Raw genomic sequence first — 21,009 nt, 5'->3', positions numbered from 1 at the left:
CACGGAATATCCTCTTCCTCTCCGCGATGTCCTCCTTGTAGTCCTTCCACCATTGCAATTGTTCTTGATCCATGTCCTTCTTGAACATCATCATGTGCTCCTTCTCTTCCACCATGAGTTCTTTCCATGCCTTTGCCTCTTTCACCTTGATCATCCTCTCCTCCAAGTCGGCCTTGCGCTTTGCTTCTTCACGCTTTGCTTCAACTTGTGCAAGCTTGACCTCTTTCTTCTTCTCGGTGATAAGAAGCTTCGTCTCCAATGTCTTCGTTGTCAATTCCTCTCTTGCTTTCATCATCTGCTCCATCTTCTCCCTTAGGCTTGACGCCTCTCTTTCCATCTTCACCCTTACCTTGCCCTTCTTGGTTCCCTCGGGCTTGCCCAAGTTCCTCTCCCCCTCTTCATCTTCACTATCATCCATCCTAAGCATTGCCGACTTCTTGGGTGCGGTCTCTTGATCCCTCAACTTCCACTTGTCAAAGGTTTGAAGAATTGCCCAAGCATGCTTAAATGGGAATGGCTTGCCCTTGGAAGCGGCCATCTCCTTGTACCTCATGCCGGCAATTGTCTCCTATCAACCACACATAATCACATAAGAACACAACAATAGCATAGTATACACACATAATCAAAATAATGAAGAGATATGTACTCACATAGTCACTCTTCACGGTTCCATTAGGTGGTGCATCCCTCACTTGGTCCATGGCCACACTCCAACGAGCACAAGCGGGCTTCATCAACTCCCACCGGCCTTGAAGCGACCGGTAAGTGCGAGAGATGAACCCACTATTCTTCGGCTTGATCCTACAATAGTTCTCCTCGATCCTTTGCCAATACCGTTTACCGGTTTGGTCGGTGCCGGTGGTTGCATCCATCCCCACAGCTGCCCAAGCACGAACCAAGAGGATATCTTCCGCCTCGATGTAGTTTGTCGACCGCGCGTGTGGGCGGGAAGCGGCGATGAATGCCTCCTCCCCTATCTCGGCCACCTCCTCCTCGTCATCCCCTTCATCCTCCTCATCTTCCTCCAAGTCATCACCAACCCTAAAGGGTTCTAGAGGCGGAGCCCCGAGGTCCACCTCCGCGTCTTGGAGGAGGTTCATGAACGAGGATGGGGTTGCCATTTCCTCGAACACCTCGTGCGCGACGGGAGGAGGTTCGGCGGGCGTGGCAGCAGGCTTCTTCCGCGTCGCGAGCTTCTGCTGCCGCTTGGTCACGGCAGAGGACTCGCCGGCGACCTTGGAGGTAGCCCCTCGCGGCCCACGGGAGGCCGCCTTCGGCCGGCTCTTCTTGAGGGCGGGCGCGGCGTCGGGGGCGGAAGCCGGGGCGGGGACGGGGGTCGGGGCAGACACGGGAGGAGGCGGTGGCAGGCCTGCCCGCCGCCGCTTGGCCCCGACGGTGGCGGGGGCGGCAGGGGCGGGCGCAGGGGCGGCCGGGGTGGGCGCGGCGGCGGCGGGGGCCTGCATGGCGGCGAGGCGGGCGCGAGGAGGCGGTGGCTGGAGACGGGAGCGGGATGAAAATCCCTCCCGCACTAGAGAGGAAGTGGAGTGCGGGTTGGGAGGAGTTTCTCCTCCCAACCCTCACTTCTACAGGTTCAAAACAAGTTTGAGGGTTGGACCTCTAAATTATTTTACGAATTTGAGGGTTTAGGGGTTCTAGTCTATCCTTTTTTTCCGACGAAAACTGTAAAAAAGCGGTTATTTTTAAGGGTTTGAGGATTTGAGGGCTCTACTAGATTTGCTCTTAGCTTGAACTTGTTAGTGAAAATCATATTTTATATTATGAAACGATTGTTCAAGATATTTCAGTTATGGTATTTCAATTATACTTCCTTCGTTTCAAAATAATTGTCTTAACTTTGTACTAGCTCTAGTACAAAGTTATACTAAGGTTAAGACACTTATTTTAGGATGGACAGGGGTACTATTCAACAGTAAATGGTATACTATTAGAAGTCAAAGTTTGAAAAGAATGATTTCACGATAAAAAGAGAAATAACTATTTACGAATCAAGGGGCGCCAATTTTATTTGCCTGGTCTAAATAGTTGTTAGATATGTTGGGAGACAATGATATATATATTGTATGTAGTACTCTTTTCAATCTACAACGTGTCGCTTCAATATCGTTAGGTAATGAATTCATGTGTTGCTTGGCAATCTAATGTAACCATTCAATGCATAGTGACTCAACAATGTTGAACAATGTTCTCTCTATAATCCATTAAAGTTTCAATACGAAGATGGTAAGAAAAGACAATGCTATATATTTATTTTCTTTTGAATTTCATATTTAACTTGTAGCTTTTATACATACATATATATAGAGAAAGAAAGTCTATTCGTCATCCGGGGTGAAGAATAAGTAATTCTTCATCCTGGGCTTAAGTGAGGCAAACTCTCTTGAGACGGGATTGTAATTTTACCTCAAATGCACGGCGTAATATTACCTCACCGGCATGTTATAATATTACTCGCATGCATTGAGTTTGCACCCCACATGTCGTAATAATATTCATCACCCAGGGTGTAGTATGAGTTATTCTTCGCGAGAGGTAATCTTACTATGGTTTCATAAATAAATTTTATTTTGTATACAAATAGCTACATGCATATTGATTCATTATGTAAAATTTGGCATAAGAAAACAAAAATATATGTCAGAAAACCAGAAAAAGTATATTTTATATATATTTTACCCTATGTTTTTAAGTTCGTAACTTTGCATAGCATAATATATTTTTTACGGTGATTTAATATTTTCTTACGTTCTCTTTTCAGGTAAGAAGTAAGAAAAAAATTAGGGACGTAAAACTATGGTGCATTGATGGTAAAATAGAGTGGGGTGAAGAATAACTATTCCTCACCCACGGTGACGAATAGCGCGACCCTTATATATGACAAATTTATATACTTTGGATGTCACATGGGGTTAGTCAGAATGAAAAAATAATAATTTTCTTGTATTATTATTTCATGCCAATGTTGTTCTTATATACATATTATTATGAACTAAAATATTCATTGATGATTTGTCGAATGAGTTCATAATAAAACTAAATTGTTAGATTTTCTTTTTCACATTTCCAACTTTTTAAAATAACATAGTTGCATTTAGCACCGACCTAATAAAGAGTTGTATTCCCCACAAATTTTCTAAAGAATTGTATTGTTGCAGGTTTATTTATTATAAAGACTTTGTTAGGGCATATTTCTCTCTAAGTGGTTTTGGTGATTGATGACAATGCATGTCGGACTAATCGTGTGCATTGAGCATTTCAGATAACTCATGACTGGGCACAAGACGATTCGGTGCCCCTCGGAGTCGTTCAAAGACGGTTGCTTTCTACGTTTCTCTTTGGTGGATTTGAGTTGTACGAAAGCCGTATTATTAAGTGGGGGTCCGCTTCAGAAAGGTTTGGGTGGAATCAACACGTAGACAACTCTATTGCACCACCTTTCCCTCGCTTCAATGGAGCTCCAGCTTGTTTCTCCTTGTTTGTGCAAAGGACCAGCGGTAGTACCGCTGGTGCCAGCGGTAGTACCGCTCTCTGGGCGGTAGTAGTTTTTTACTACCGCTCCATCTTACTTTTTGCGCAACCACAACCTCAACGGTGGTAAGCACGGTAGTAATTTTTTACTACCGTGGTTGGTGAACCTACCGTGCAGTATTACCGCTCTGCTCGGGCTGTGAGTGGGGGTAACGGTTGGATTCTTTCCCCCCACTATACAAAGGGGTCTTCTTCCCAAGAAGATTACCTCTTACCTTCATGTAACGTCCAAGATGCGATCATATCCTTATTTTGGCGCGAGGGCCTCGACACGGATAGAAACACATCTCGTCGTTTCGCAAGAATGGACATCGTTACAAGTACATGTACTGAAAATATGAGTATAAGGAGTTGGCTTACACTCGCCACAATCTACATCAAGTTCACATCAATACAACAATATACAGTCATCATGAAGAAGAGCAGGGTCGGACTGCGGACGAATAACAAACGATAAAAGAACGACGTCCATCCTTGCAATCCCAGACTGCCGGCCTGGAACCCATCCTAGATCGATGAAAAAGAGCAAGAAGAAGAAACTCCAAATAGAACAGTCATCGCGCTCATGTCAAAGTATAGCTTTACTTGTATCTGCAACAGGTGTTGTAGTAATCTGTGAGCCACAAGGACTCAGCAATCTCATTTCCAAAGGTATCAAGACTAGCAAAGCTTAATGGGCGAGGTATGGTTAAGTGGTGAGGTTGCAGCAAGCGACTAAGCATTTATTTGAGGTGGCTAACTTACGAGTACAAGAATAAAGAGGGGGTGATCTACGCATAAGGGACGTGAATTAATGGTGATTAAATGAATGATCCTGAACACCTACTTATGTCATACATAACCCCACCATGTTCTAGATCGGAGAAGGAACTCTGAAAGAAACAGTCATGGTTACGCACAGTTGGCAGGTTTTAGTTAAATTACTTTAAGTTATCTAGAACCGGATGTTAACAAAATATCCATGATTGCCACATAACACTCCAAATAATTTCTCCTGATCGAGAACAATTGAAGATGATAACACAAAGATAAAATGATGAATCTTCAAGAGAATGGACCAAGATTAAGAGAAACACTTCTTCAGTCTTTGTATTGAGAAAGAAGAGAGGAACACCACAAAAACTACTGAGACACTCTGGAATAATGAAGAACGAAAAGTTGAGCCAACGAAGGAAATTAATTCGAATAGATCTTGAAGAAGGGATAAGAGTGATGGGATTCATTCTTATGTCACACTTGAAAAGAATTAGAGATCTTTGGGAAAAGATTAGAAGAGCCAGATAAGATCCTCGTAGAAACATGTGGGTTATGGGCCCACTAAAAGAAAACACCGTTGAAACAATTGATTGGAAAGAGAGATATTGCACCAGCATAAAGAAAACATGATGAGGTTGGGAACCTCGAAATAATTGAACGAAATGAAAACAAGAAACTCCTGAGAATCTTCACAATGAATCACCGGGAACAAAAGAAAAGAAAAGATAGTGGAAGCAATAATGAAAAGAAAGGCACTTGGATGATAATTGAATCACTCAAGAAAAGGGCGAGAGGACAGGAAAAAACAAAGACAACTTGGGACAGATGAGACGAACTCCAAAAAAAATGAGAGACTAATCTTGCAAATATTGGAGAGGATTGAATTACTTGAAGAGAAGCACACCGATTGAAAAATAATTCACATGACGACTCCGGTTGACAAGAATTGATAAGACAACTTGATTGAGCAAAATAATTAATTAGCATTCCCATAGAGATATGTGAACACCTCTTGGAAAGTTATGAATTTACCACTTGACATCGAAGCAACTTGAATTACCATACTTCAACAAAACAAAGGATGAGGCTTGCAAATTAGCCAGAACAAACATATGGTAGAGATTCCGCTCGATATTTTCGTGGATAGGATCGCACGGGCTCGATCGTACATTGGATTGTCATATTGAAATGATGCTCGAGTATGCTCCCTAGGCATAGCGAACTACAGGGCTTGTCGAAGCATACTGATGACATATATCGAGAGTGTCCTCTGTAAAAACGACCGTGAACAAACAAATCCACTCAATGTTAAACCTCAACCTCACATCATGCATCTGTTGGAAGATTGTCCTATAAGTGACTGCTTGAATTCCCACCTAATAACTCCCAAAATTTCTGGTCATGCCATCGGGTCCACGAATACAAGGAGAAATTCATCACTCAACTCCTAGCCTCTAACCCGTCTAGTGTATCACATCCGTCAACACATAACCAGAATTTCGGAACCTCATCTATCTCAGACCCTCGTAATCACAATGATACTAAGTATGGCGATACATCCGGACCTATCTGTACCAGTACTGGGGAAGCCAGACTCCTCTTGCCACTACTAGTATTGAAGCTATTTCGAACATCCTTCGTCCTGAGATACTAATAAATATGAATCATAACGATGTGCTCAAGGATACCGTGGAGCTCAACTCCATGAAAGAAATCAAGTCAGACAGGAGGCACCAAGTCAGAACACTGTCACATCGACATCATATAGATTCCAAAAATATCGCATGAACCTAATTTTTTTTACTGAGAAGAGGTGTAGAATTAAAATAATTACGTCAAGATTCCTCACCAGAGCATAAAAGAGGAGAAAAAAGAATCCTACTCTCCGATATATAACTAAACTCTAAGTAATTTTCCACTAGACTCGACTCAGGCATGTTCTTTCAATCAAGGGGGCTCCTAGGTCGGTACTGCTCTGATACCAACTTGTAACGTCCAAGATGCGATCATATCCTTATTCTGGCGCGAGGGCCTCGACATGGATAGAAACGCATCTCGTCGTTTCGCAAGAATGGACACCGTTACAAGTATATGTACTGAAAAGATGAGTATAAGGAGTTGGCTTACACTCGCCACAAGCTACATCAAGTTCACATCAATACAACAATATAAAGTCATCATGAAGAAGAGCAGGGTCCGACTATGGATGAAAAACAAATGATAAAAGAATGACGTCCATCCTTGCTATCCCAGGCTGCTGGCCTGGAACCCATCCTAGATCGATGAAGAAGAGGAAGAAGAAGAACCTCCAAATAGAACCGTCATCGCGCTCACGTCAAAGTATCGCTTTACCTGGACCTGTGCTGCGGCAACAAAAGTCCTTCCCTGGCGCGTAGGAATTCTTATTGTTACTTCTCTGGTTTGCGTCAGTTTTTCCCTTGAAGAGGAAAGGGTGATGCAGCACAGGAGCAGTAAGTATTTCCCTCAGTTTGAGAACCAAGGTATCAAACCAGAAGGAGGGCCTCGTCAAGTCCAAAGTACATGCCCAAACACAAACAAGCTTGCACCCAATGCTTCAAAGGGGTTGTCAATCCCTTCAAGATTGTTTGCAAAGTGAGATCTGAAGGCGGAAAGTGCAACGAAGTAAAAAGTGTAAGGCTGAAAATATGGTGTGGAGTAGACCCTGGGGGCCATAGTGTTCACTAGAGGCTTCTCTCATAATAGAAAATATCACTGTGGATGAACAAATTACTGTCGAGCAATTGATAGAACCGCGCAAAGTCATGACGATATCTAAGGCAATGATCTAGCATATATGCATCAGTCTGAGACAAGTAGACCGATACTTTCTGCATCTACTACTATTACTCCACACAACGACCGCTATCCAGCATGCATCTAGTGTATTGAGTTCATGACGAACAGAGTAACGCTTTAAGCAAGATGACATGATATAGAGGGATAATCTCAAACCAATGATGAAAACCCCATCTTTTTACCCTTGATGGCAACAACACGATACGTGCCTCGCTACCCCTTCTGTCACTGGGTGAGGTCACCGCACGGTATAAACCCAAAACCAAGCACTTCTCCCATTGCAAGAATCATAGATCTAGTTGGCCAAACAAAACCCAGAACTCGAAGAGAATTACAAGGATATGAAATCATGCATAAGAGAGATCAGAAGAAACTCAAATAAGTTTCATAGATAATCTGATCATAAATCCACAATTCATCGGATCTTGACAAACACACCGCAAAAGAAGATTACATCGGATAGATCTCCATGAAGATCATGGAGAACTTTGTATTGAAGATCCAAGAGAGAGAAGAAGCCATCTAGTTACTAGCTATGGACCCGTAGGTCTATGGTGAACTACTCACGCATCATCGGAGAGGTCATGGTGTTGATGAAGAAGCCCTCCGTGTCCGAATCCCCCCTCCGGCAGGGCACTGGGACGTGCCCCAGATGGGATCTTGCGGAGACAGAAGCTTGCGGCGGCGGAAAAGTAATTGCGACCGTCTCTTGATTTTTTTGGGAATATTTGGGAATATATAGGCGCAAGATCTAGGTCAGGAGACCTACAGGGGACCCACAAGCCTGGATGGCATAGCCCCCCTGGCCGCGGGGTGGGGGCTTGTGGGGCCCCTGGGGCTCTTCTGGCTTGGCTCCCAAGTTTTCCGATCTTCTTTCGTTCCAGAAAAAATCTTTTCGGGGATTTTCTTCCATTTGGACTCTGTTTCAAAATCTCCTCTGAAAGGGGTCAAAAACATGGAAAAAACAGGAACTGGCACTTGGCACTGAGTTAATAAGTTAGTCCCAGAAAATAAATAAAAGGCATGCAAAACATCCAAAGTTTGACAAGATAATAGCATGAAACCATCAAAAATTATATATACGTTGGAGACGTATCAAGCATCCCCAAGCTTAACTCGTGCTCGTCCTCGAGTAGGGAAGTGAAAAAGAATGAATTTTTGATGTGGAATGCTACCTAGCATAGTTGTCCTTTGCAACTTCGTTCATGTGGCATGAACGTTCAGATCCGTAAGATTCAAAACAATAGTTTGCTATTGACATGAAAACAATAATACTTCAAGCAAACTAGCAAGGTAATCATGAACTTTCAAAATAACAAGGCCAAAGAAAGTTATCCCTACAAAATCATATAGTGTGGCTATGCTCCATCATCCTCACACAACTAATGTAAATCATGCACAACCCCGGAATTGGCCAAGTAATTGTTTTCGCACTCTTACTTTCTTAAACTTTTTATAACTATCACGCAATACATGAGCGCGAGCCATGGATATAACACTATAGGTGGAATAGAGTGTGGTGGTGGTTGTGAGACAAAAAGGAGGAGATGGTCACATTGACTCGGCGTATCAATAGGCTATGGAGATGCCCGTTAATTGATATCAATGTGAATGAGTAGGGATTGCCATACAAGAGATGCACTAGAGCTATAAGTATGTGAAAGCTCAAGAGGAAAACTAGTGGGTGTGCAACCAACTTGCTTGCTCACGAAGACCTGGGGCAATTTTGAGGAAGCCCATCATTGGAATATACAAGCCAAGTTATGAAACGAAGATTCCCACTAGCATATGGTAGTGACAAAGCAAGAAGCTCTCAATCATGAAGAACATGGTGCTAACATGAAGCACAAGTGTGGAAAAAGATAGTAGCATTGTCCTTTCTCTCTTTTTCTCTCATTTCTTTTTTTATATGGGCTCTTAGGCCTCTTTTTTTCTTTTCTTTTCTTTTCTCTTTTTTATTTTTGTTTTTGGGCTCTTTGGCCTATTTTTTTTATTTCCTCACATGGGACAATGCTCTAATAATGATGATCATCACACTTTTATTTACTCACAGCTCAAAGATCACAATGATGATGACTCCATAGGAAATGCCTCCGGCAGTGTACCGGGATGTGCAACGATCTAGTATGATCATGCAATGGCAATGTGAGAGTGACGACACAAGTCATGAGACGGAACGGTGGGAGTTGCATGGCAATATATCTCGGAATGGATATGAAAATACCATAGTAGGTAGGTATGGTGGCTGTTTTGAGGAAGGAATTTGGTGGGTTTGTGCACCGGCGAGATTTGCGTGGTACTAGAGAAGCTAGCAATGGTGGAAGGTGAAAGTGCATCTATACCATGGGCTCACATTAGTCATGAAGAACTCACATACTTGTTGCGAAAGTTTTTATTAGTAACCGAAACAAAGTGCTAAACGCATACTCCGAGGGGAAGGGTTGGTAGGTGTAAACCATCGCGCGATCCCGACCTCAACACAAAAGATGACAATCAATAGATGAATTATGCTCTGACTTCCTAACATAGCGGTTCACCATACGTGCATGCTACGGGAATCACTAACTCCAACACAAGTATCTCTAGATTCACAACACCCTACTAACATAACTCTCAATATTACCGAATCCATGTCTCAAAACTAATTGAGAGGAATCAAAACTTCTCTTTCTATTCAATGCACATGAAGATGGAGGTTCTTGCATCCTCTTTGGGTACCTAGCACATTGGGGACTACTTTCATAGCATAAGCCAACTACCAAATCATGCACTGCCGTGCTCTAAAGATATAAGTGAAGCACAAGAGCAAAAGTATCTAGCTCAAAAGATATAAGTGAAGCACTAGAGCAAAAGTATCTAGCTCAAAAGATATAAGTGAAGCACTATGAGCATTCTAGCAAAATCACGATGAGTGCATGTCTCTCTCTCTCAAAAAGGTGTGCAACAAGGATGATTGTGACACAACAAAAAGAAAAGACTCCTAATATACAAGACGCTCCAAGCAAAACACATATCATGTGGTGAATAAAAATATAGCTCCAAGTAATGTTACCGATGGATTGAAGACGAAAGAGGGATGCCTTCCCGGGGCATCCCCAAGCTTAGGCTTTTTTGGTGTCCTTGAATTTGTCTTGGGGTGCCTTGGGCATTCCCAAGCTTGAGATCTTTCCACTCCTTATCTCTTTGTCCATGAGAACGTCACACAAAACTTGAAAACTTCACAACACAAAACTTAAGCAGAAACTTGTGATAACATTAGTACAAGAAAACAAACTACCACTTATTTTGGTACTCTAGCAAACTTGAATTCCATCTATATTGATGTTGTGCTACTGTATTCTCACTTTTCCATGGCTAGTACCCCCGATACTAACCATAGTTTCATCAAAACAAGCAACCAACTCAACAAAAAACAGAATCTGTCAAAAACAGACCAGTCTGTAGCAATATGTATACTTTGTATACTTCTGGTACCTCAAAAAATCTGCAAAATTACGACGGTCTGGGGAAAAAGCATATCAATCAGCAGCAAAAATAATCAACTCAATATCTCTTTCTGAATAAAAATGAAAAATCTAGCATCACATTCTATCTCAAAATTTTAATTGAAATTCGGTACAATCACCAAAGGGGCTTCAGTTAATTGTTTCTTAAGCTCAAGAAATGCTTCTTCTTGTGGTTCACCCCATTTAAAAGCAATTCATTTATTTGTCAATGCATTCAAAGGTACACAAACTTTTACTAAAATAATTTACAAATCTCATATAGAAACCAACAAAGTCATGAAAATTTCTCACCTCGCTTACATTCACAGCAGTTGGCCAATTCTTGATTGCTTCCACCTTAGATTCGTCCTCTTCAAATCCTTGTATGAAAAAAACATAGCCAAGAAAAAAACCTTGTTTGTGCAAAAGGAGCGCTTCTCAATGTTAGCATATAACTTTTCGGTCCTTAGCACATTCAAGACTTATTTTCGATGTTCAATATGATCTTGAATGGATTTCCTATAGATTAGGATGTCATCAAAATACACCACAACAAATTTGCCAATGTAAGCTCTCAGTAGATGGTTCATCAATCTCATGAATGTACATGGTGCATTAGTTAACTCAAAAGGCATGACTAGCCACTTATACAACCCAATTTTTTTTGGAAAGCAGTTTTCCATTCATCTCCCTATTTCATCCTAATCTGATGGTATCCACTTCTCAAATCTATTTTAGAGAAAACAGTAGAGCAACTCAATTCACCAAGCATATCATCTATCCTCGGAATAGGATGACGATACCTAATAGTTATAATATTGGTTGGCCTATAGTCCATAACAAATCGCCAAGTTGCATCTTTTTAGGCACCAAAATCATAGGTACAATAGAAGGACTTAAGCTTTCACACACATAACGTTTTTTCCCAAAGTTCTTGTACATGCCTCTATATCTCCTTTGTTTCTTTTGATTGGTGGAGTAGAAAGGGCGATTTGGACGTGATGCTCCTAGAATGAGGTCAATTTGATGTTTTATACCACACAATGGAGGTAGGTTAGCGGGTACTTCCTCTAGAAAGATGTCCTCGAAATCCTACAAGACAGCACAAACGGGACTAGGGAGACAAGTCAAGTCATTAGCTGAAAGCAAAGTGTCTTTGTACACTAAGTACAAAGACCACTTGATTTGAGTTGAGCCTCACATCTCTCGATTATAATTTGGTGGCTAACATGACCTCTCTTTTATTTTTATCTCTCAAGTTTTTTAACAGATTTGTTGACCTGTCTCTCACTCTTTTTCTCTCCCTGTTTCTTACTCACTACTTTTACTTCCAAAACCTTTTGCATTTAATCAACCATGATTTTTTCCCTTGTTGTTGTAGGAATCACATGCAGGACGATTAATGTGACACTTTGGTCGTGAGAAGATCTATGAGCTTCTGGGTGATCATTTATTTGGCCAAAGATGAGGAATAATGTTGAGAGATTTGTCCAGCGATGTGTCACATGCCACAAAGCTAAGTCTAAACTGAATTGTTGGGAAGATATTATTAGTTCCAAATGCTCCTTGGGAAGATATTATCATGGATTTTGTTTTAGACTACTTAGGACTAAGAGGGGAGGGATTCAATTTGTGTTGTGGTTGATATGTTCTAAAAATGGCACATTTTGTTCCGTGCCACAAGAAGGGCGATGCATCACATGTTGCAGATTTGTTTTTCAGTGAAGTTGTTCGCTTGCATGGAGTGCCGAGGACCATTGTTTCATATCGTGATGTGAAGTTCATGACCTACTTTTGGAAAACATTGTGGGCAAAGTTTGGAACCAAGCTACTGTTTTCAACAATATTTCACCCACAAATTTATGGACAAATAGAGGTGGTGAACCGCACACTCTCTGCTTTGGTGCAAACCATGGTCAAGAAGAATTTGAAGGAGTGGGAAGATAGTTTGATGCACATAGATTACGCTTACAATAGAGCACTTCAATCTACCAAAAGCATGTGCCCATTTCAGGTGGTATATGGATTCAAACCACTTACACCAATTGACTTGCCGCTACTTCCATTGCAAGAAAGATGTAACTTGGAGGCTTCTAAGCATGCTCCATATATGAATAAGATTCATGAGAAGACCATAGAAGATATAGATAAGAAGTCCAAGTACTATTCAACTAAGTCAAACAAAAAACAACAAGAATGTGACTCTTGAGCTCGGAGGTCTGGTTTGGATACATTTATTCAAACATAGGTTCCCAGAGAAGCGCAAATCTAAGCTAATAGCTCGCGGAGATGGATCGTTCATAGTCTTTGCCAAGATCAATGAAAATGCTTATAAGATTGTGCTTCCCGACTACTATGTTAGGAGACCAACATTCAATGTTGCTGATTTGTCTTCATGCTTTGGTCAAGAGGGATAAGAGTCGAGGACGACTCCTTCGAAGAGGGGGAGGATGATGAGGACATCACTGGTTTACCGCATTTGTTGTCTTCTCCTCATAATAAATAGCAACTATCAAATGAAGCTTCTACAAAGAAGATCTATTTTGGTACCATGACAAGGAGCCATGTGAAAGAAATAGAACAAGAGGTGAATGTGCTCCTAACCGATCATAATTCAACTATGCATGAGAAATTTATACTACCTAAATCTCATGTGCTGATTTTACTCACGTACAATGTTGAGGGCAACCAACAACTTTCAGCACAAGAGGAAACAACTTCTAAAGCCCATACATCAAGTTTGAAGAGAAACAGTTTCAACTCTCATTAAACTATGTTTTGTGGCAAGGGCAACTAGTTACACCTCAAGGAAGAATAGCAAGCCATCTCAACACTCTATTGTTGCTTGCACCGTCCCAAAATTCATCCTAGAATTTGCTACATCATGCAACACCAATAGATGAGTATCCAACATGTTTGTGAGTATGAAATGGACATCATATGAAGTCTACCTGCAAGAAAATCAAATGGTGCATTATTTGGAGTCCCGAGTCAAAGTATATGAGTGTTCTAATGCAAGTAGTCTAGCCCATTAATTGTTGCACGTGGCTCCATGATTTTGCTCCCTTGACCAGGTGGTCAAAACGAATTTGTCTCTGGTTTTAGTGAAAGGATTTGTTTTAGAAGTATTTAAAGAGAAGCAAAACTATTCCAAAATAGCCTTTTAATTATTATAAAACAGAAAGGTTGTCTCAAAATTGTCAAAAAAGGCTACGTTAGATACTACTCATTTTTAGAAGAATTATTGTGGAAGTATAATAAAAATATATTGGATAATTATTTTTATAAAAATCATTTAACACCATAATAAACAGAAAAAGAAAAAGGGTCGGGGCTCAGGCCTGGCTCGCCATGTGGCTTGAGTCGGCCCAGCTGGCCAATCAGCCAACCAGCACAAGCGCGCGTGCGGCGAGGTTTAAACCTGACACGCGGGCCCCTGCGGTCAACGGCAAAAAGGAGAGAGAGGGGGAGACAGGAGCACCGACAGGTGACCCCACCTGTCGGGGTCGTCTTGCACCTCGGGACAGAGAGGAGGGGAGGCTCGGCGGCGATGCTACCGACGTCCTTGAGCCCAACCAAGGGCAGGAATGGAACCAGCCTACCGTCGCCTACCTACTGGTGGTCGAGAGGCCGACGGGGAGGCCCTGCTTCACCGGCGACGAGGTGCAACGGCGGAGCAGTTTCGGGAGGTCGATGAACTGGGTGCTACGGGTGTGGATATGCTCGGTGAGGTGATGGGGAAGCTCCCTGAGGTTGCTAGGAACCCGTAGGAGGTGAAAGGAGCACCGGAGGTGGCCCGTAGCCCGAGATTGACGGAGCTCCGAAGCGGCAGGGCCTCGGTCGATCTCGAGCACACGAGCTCGCTGTGCTCAAATGGAGAGGCTAGGGGTGGAACTCTGGCTCTGGAGAGGTGGGATGGAGGCCCTATTTATAGGCTCTTGACAGTGTACCGAGCCGGTGGCGTCGCTGGTTTCACCGTAGCTCGCAGGAAGAGCAGTGAGCCTACGAGGTCAAAACCACGGTGTGCGGACGTGGTTTAGGACCTACATGACCCACGTAGAGGGAGAGAGAGCAAGAGGACCATGGGCACGTGGCCACGGTCTTCTGGTGGATCTGGCGCTCGTGGGCATGTGTTTCTCCAGTCAACGGAGCAAGGAGGACGGGACCTGGATCTGCCCTGATGCAAAGAGGTGGTCGGGGACTCGAAATGGCAACAGGGGGAGGCTTGAACCGGCCGGGCTGGCCACCTTGGCTTCGGGTGTGCCCATCAGCGTGCCCAGAGCGCAGTTTTGGCATGCCACGGCATGCTGGCGCACTCTGGGCGCTTTGGCCTTGTCTGGGCAGTCCTGGGGCTTGGCTTGGAGATGCTTAGCCATTTGGGAGCCGAGGGGCTCACTGTTGCCCATGGGAGGAGAGGAAAAAAGGGATGCCAGTGCTAGACCAGAAGCTAGAATGGGGGATTTTGGGGCCTTCTGCTTGGATTCAAAGAGGGGCCACTCTCCTGCAGTTGGGGAGTGGTGTTGGCTACTTGGTCAAAAGGTTTGGAGGGAAGAGCTTAAGTGTGGAGTGGGGTAGGAGTTGTTTTGCTATAATGGTAGTAGGTGTTCGACAGGTGTTTGGAGCAGCAACACCTCACCACTGGTGGTGAGAGTTAACATGATTAGCTTGGGTGCAAAAATAAGAAGCTCCACCAAATTTTAGCCTCATTGGATGAGTTTGGCAATGCAAACTACAAATCACCCCTAAATGGCATATCTGTCCCTTCCAAAGGGAATGTGGGTAAATCACTTCTTGCGAATCCCATTTTTGGCAGAGGCTCCACATTTGTGGTGTTGAACACTCCCACAAAGTTTCATTCCATTTGGATAAACTTTGTAATGTAGAGATGTTTCAACTTGGTTCTGGACAAAAGAGGTTTTGCAATTATTTAGTGTAGCAAACCACCTTGGAATGAGGTGAAACTTGGTGTGGCCACTAAATATAGCTTGGGAAGGTTGTTGGAATTTTCTGGGATTTCATTGGGAATATATGGAAATATTCCAAAAGATAAAAATAGACAGAATAGGTTTTCAAGGATTTACTCAAATATTTTGAATATAAATAGGGGTTGAAAATCTTATTTATGGAAAATATATGTCCTCTGAGTATCTCCAAATTTTCTCAGATTTTTCTAAGGTAGAAAAGTATTTTTCCATATAGGAATATCATTTCTGGCCTCTCAAATGGACATGCAAATAAAATAGGAAAATAATTTATAAAATAATTATTTTATGGTTTTGGTAGGCTAAAATAGTTTTAGAACCAGATCATCATCTTTGGGTGAAAGCACTCCCTTGCTGCCAAAAACTTGTAGTGCAACCCAAAGCAGGGTTTTGAAATAATCAGAAATAAGAAAAAACGATTTTGAGAATATTTAGGTTATGAAAAATATGGTTTTGATAATACACAATCAAGCATACAAGCATACAATGACAACCTGTCACTCACATAATTGGTTTTTGAAAAGTTTTAATAAACTCAGATTTTTGAACTACAGTAAAAGTGAAGTGAAAACAGGGTGTGATAGACCTATCCCCCTTACAAGAATCTCATCCCCGAGATTCCTAAGCTAGGTGCTAAAAAGGTACGGAAATTCGTATCGGAGATAGTCTTTATGCTCCCATGTTGCTTCTGCTTCGGTATGGTTGCTCCACTGAACCTTGAAGTACTTGATGGTGCAGCTTCTGGTGCAATGCTCTGCTTCATCCAAGATGTGGATCGGCCTCTCACGATAAGTGAGATCTGGCTGGAGGTCGATGGCCTGATGGTCAATGTCCTTATAAAGATCTCGATGGTTCGGCGCTTGCAGACACTTCCGGAGTTGTGACATGTGGAAGACTTTGTGCACACCCGAAAGTTCCGGAGGTAACTCCAACTGGTAAGCAACTTCTCCACGCCTTGTCGTGATCTTAATAGGTCCAATGAACCTTGGAGCAAGTTTTCCCTTGACGTGGAAATATTTGGTTCCCTTGAGAGTTGTGACACGGAGGTACACCTGGTCTTCGAGGTTGAACTCCAATTCTCTGCGGTGAGAATCCGCATAGCTCTTTTGTTGCGACTTGGCTGCCTTCAAGTTTTATCGAACAAGTTGCACCTTATCTTCTGCCTCTTGCAGAACTTCCGACCCGAAAATCAACCGTTCGCCGGTTTTGGACGAGTTGAGCGGGGTGCGACACTTTCGTCCGTACATCAATTCAAATGGGGCCATCTCGAGACTAGACTGGTAGTTGTTGTTGTATGAGAACTCACCGAATGGCAGACAGTCTTCCCATTTAACACCATGTGCCAAGACACATGTGCGGAGCATATCTTCGAGTATCTGATTTACTCTCTCCGTCTGGCCGCCCGTCTGTGGGTGGAAGGCGGTGCTAAAAGAGAGCTTGGTTCCGAGGGCTTCTTGGAACTTCTTCCAGAATTTTGAGGTGAACTGCGTGCCTCGGTCGGATACAATCTCCTTGGGAACTACTGGAGACTCACTATACGATGGATATATAGGCTAGCCAACTGGATAACATCGTAAGTGGTGTTGACTAGAATGAAATGGGCCACCTTGGTTAGGTGGTCGACAATGACCCACATGGAATTGTGCCCCTTACTTTACCTGGGAAAACAAGTGATGAAGTCCATGCCGACTTTGTCCCACTTCCATTCATACAATTGGAGAGGTTGTAGTAGTCCAGCAGGTCATTGGTATTCAGCCTTGACCCTTTGGCACACGTCGCACTTGGCGATGTAAGATGCTATTTCCCTCTTCATGCCATGCCACCAGAATTTTTCTCGGAGGTCTTGATACATCTTTGTGCCATCGGGGCGAATAGAGTAGGGTGTGTCATGAGCTTCCTGTAGGATCAAGTCCTTAAATTCTGCCTTGTTGGGTACACATAAACGTTTCCCAAACCACACTACTCCTTGATCATCCATCGATAATTATAGGGCCTTGCCTTCGTGGATCTTCTTGTTGATGCCTTCGATGCCCTTGTGACCCTTCTGGGCCTCCTTGATGTCGTCTTCGAGCGTTGGTTTAACTTCGAGGTTAGCTAGGAATCCTGGTTCAACTAGCTCCAACCTGAAGGTTTCCATCTCTTCATACACAGCGGGTAGCCTTTCCTTGAGCATAACATTCAAGGTGCTAACCTTCTGGCTTAAGGCATCGGCCACCACATTGGCCTTACCGGGGTGGTATTGAATGCTGAGGTCGTAGTATTTGATTAACTCTAACCATCTTCACTGCCTCATATTCAATTCCCTTTGAGTAAAGATATACTTCAGACTTTTGTGGTCTGTGTATATTTCACATTGTTTCCCCAGAAGGTAATGTCGCCATGTCCTCAGGGCATGCACTACTGCTGCCAACTTGAGATCATGGGTCACATAGTTTTCCTCATGCGGGCACAGTTGCCGTGACAAATATGCCACAACCCTACCGTCTTGCATTTGGACTCCACCGAGCCCGGTTCTGGAGGCATCACAGTATATCACAAACTCCTTGGTGATATCTGGAGTAGGCAATACCGGGGCGGTAGTCAATCTCTTCTTCAACTCCTGGAAGCTTGCTTCACACTCCAGCGTCCATTTGAACTTCTTGCCTTTCTTCAAGAGCTGAGTCATTGGTCGAGCGATGCGGGAGAATCCTTCTACGAACTTGCGGTAATATCCCGCGAGTCCGAGGAAGCTCCGGACTTCCTTCACATTGATTGGCGACTCCCAGTTGGTTACCGTAGCAATCTTGGAAGGATCGACCGCCAATCCATTTGCCGTCATGGTATGACCCAAGAATCCAACTTCGTGCAGCCAGAATTGGCATTTGCTGAATTTGGCATAAAGTTGGTGCTCTTGAAGCTTCTCCAACACTAACCTCAAGTGTTTCTCATGCTCATGTTCGGATTTGGAGAAGATTAATATGTCATCGATGAAAATAACGACAAACTTGTCCAGGTATTCCATGAAGACCTTGTTCATGAGGTACATAAAGTATGCTGGGGCATTCGTCAACCTAAATGACATGACAGTGCACTCGTATAGACCGTATCGGGTCACGAATGCAGTCTTGGGTATGTATTCAGGTCAGATCTTCAGTTAGTAATATCCTGATCGGAGATCGATCTTGGAAAATACCTTGGTTCCATTTAACTCGTCAAACAAGTCTTCAATCTTGGGGGGTGGGTACTTGTTCTTGATCGTAACTTCATTGAGAGAACGGTAATCGACGCAGAGTCTGATAGTACCATCCTTCTTAGACACGAACAGAACAGGTGATCCCCAAGGTGATGCACTCGAACTAATGAATCCCTTCCTGAGTTGCTCATCCAACTGCCTCTTCAGCTCTGCTAGCTCTATCCCATCCTATAAGGCTTCTTATAGATAGGCCTTGACCCGGGCATGAGCTCAATGATGAACTCGATGTCTCGGTCGGAAGGCATCCCTGGTAGCTCATCAGGAAAGATGTCCGGGTATTCACAGACTATCGGCACTCGGTCTAGCTCTTCTCCCGATGGGCAATTTACGTGCGGGGTTTGAGCGGACGTAGGCTCACGGACATACTTGACTTTGACCCCCTGGTCGCTTGTCATGGTAATAGTCCTGTTGGCACAATCCAAGATGCTCTAGTGTTTGGCCAACCAATCCATGCCAAGGATCACTTCTAAGCCTTTTGAATTAATGACGATGAGATCTGTTGAGAAGCTTATCCCATTAATATTGATCCCAACTCCTATACATCCTAGATTGGTCCTTAGCACTGCTCTCGGGGTATGTACTGCATTTGCCCGTTAAGTAGGGTAGGCTTCAAACCACATTTTCTGTGAACTTCTGAGTAACAAAAGAATGCAAAGCACCACAATCAAACAATACTGTTGCTGGGGTGGAGTTGACGAGGAACGTACCCAGAATGCAGTCCGGGTCTTCCTGTGCCTCTTCTACAGAGATGTGATTAATACGTCCCCTGCTGTGATACTGCTGGTTGCGGGGACCTTGGTTCCTGCCTGGTGCTCCTTGACCTTGTCCCTGATTTGGCACATCCCGAGATGTTGGTCTTGACTCCACTGTTGTTCGGTGGTTTGAATGCTGGCTTGGTGTTGACTTGCTACTGAGGCTGGTAGTTCTGGCAGAATGTTGATGCCTTGTACTGCTGTTGTTGATAAATGGGTCTTGCTGGAGCTGACTGCCATGGGCGTGGTTTCAGGTTACTGGGTCCTCCACTACCCATCAGCTTGCGCTTACGGGTGTCGTCCATTGCACGACGCTTATCCTCCAACATGAGGGCCTTGTTAACCAGATCGCAAAAGGTCCGGCATTCACAAATAACTAGTTGATACTGGAGTGACTACTGCAGTCCTTCCATAAAGTGTTCCACTTTTGCGGCCTCAGTGTTGACGTCCTCTGGTGCATATCTCGACAAGAGGTTAAACTTCTAAAGATACTCCTTGACGGTTCCACTGCCTTGCCTTAAAGCTCGGAATTCCCGCTTCTTAATGGTCATCATTCCGGTAGGAATGTGGGCAGCGCGGAATCCTTCCTTGAACACTATCCAAGTGATAGCTTGCCCTTCTCGCATGATCTCGAAACCGTCCCACCAAGCTCTGGCTGTGCCTCCGAGACAGTGTGAAGCATAAAGGACTTTCTCGTGATCATCGGTGCACTTGACCAGTGTGAGGAGGTCTTCGATAGTGCGGATCCAGTCATCGGCATCCAATGGTTCAATTGTCTTCGTGAATATAGGAGGTGTAGTCCGCATAAACTCAGATAGAGTAGAGCGACCGTTGCCATTTCTGTTTTGTGGCGTATTGTTCACCAAGACTTGAGCCAGGTGTTGGATGGCGGCATTATTGGCTTGACGTTGCTCTCGGAGAGCTTGGAGGATCTGAGCCATAGTCAGGCTCTCCGGAGGAGGCGGTGACAGAGGAATATTGCCTTGCTACTGCTCGTGGTGATCTCCAGGTTGAGCGTTCCAACCGGTTCCCTGCTGTTGGCCAGAGGAGGCAGAGCTGGGGTTGCCGAAGGTGCTGGTGCGAGTTGAAATTACCATCATGTCAAGGGAGTAGACAGGTCAATATGCCGAATTGGCCGGGAATAATAAGGGATGATGCTCTAATAAGGGGGTTTGGTGCCATGCTAGTGTGAGATTTTTAAAAAAAGGTTTTTGGGAAAGCAATGCATTAAAATGAAACAAGTGATGTAGTCACTTACAAGCTACCTAAGGCAGAAATGCGGCTTGCATCATACATGTTCACACAACACTCATGGTTCACATGAACAGATACATTGACTCAATTACGCTTGGGGAAGATTCCTAATTGCCTAAGTCATACTCCTAAGCGGCGGACTGCTCGGTCTCGTAGGCAGGTTCTGCAGGGTCTTCGTCTTC

This window comes from Hordeum vulgare, chromosome 4H, assembly GCF_904849725.1.
Source record: "Hordeum vulgare subsp. vulgare chromosome 4H, MorexV3_pseudomolecules_assembly, whole genome shotgun sequence".
In the NCBI taxonomy this organism is placed as follows: domain Eukaryota; kingdom Viridiplantae; phylum Streptophyta; class Magnoliopsida; order Poales; family Poaceae; genus Hordeum; species Hordeum vulgare.
This window is presented reverse-complemented; position numbering follows the sequence as displayed.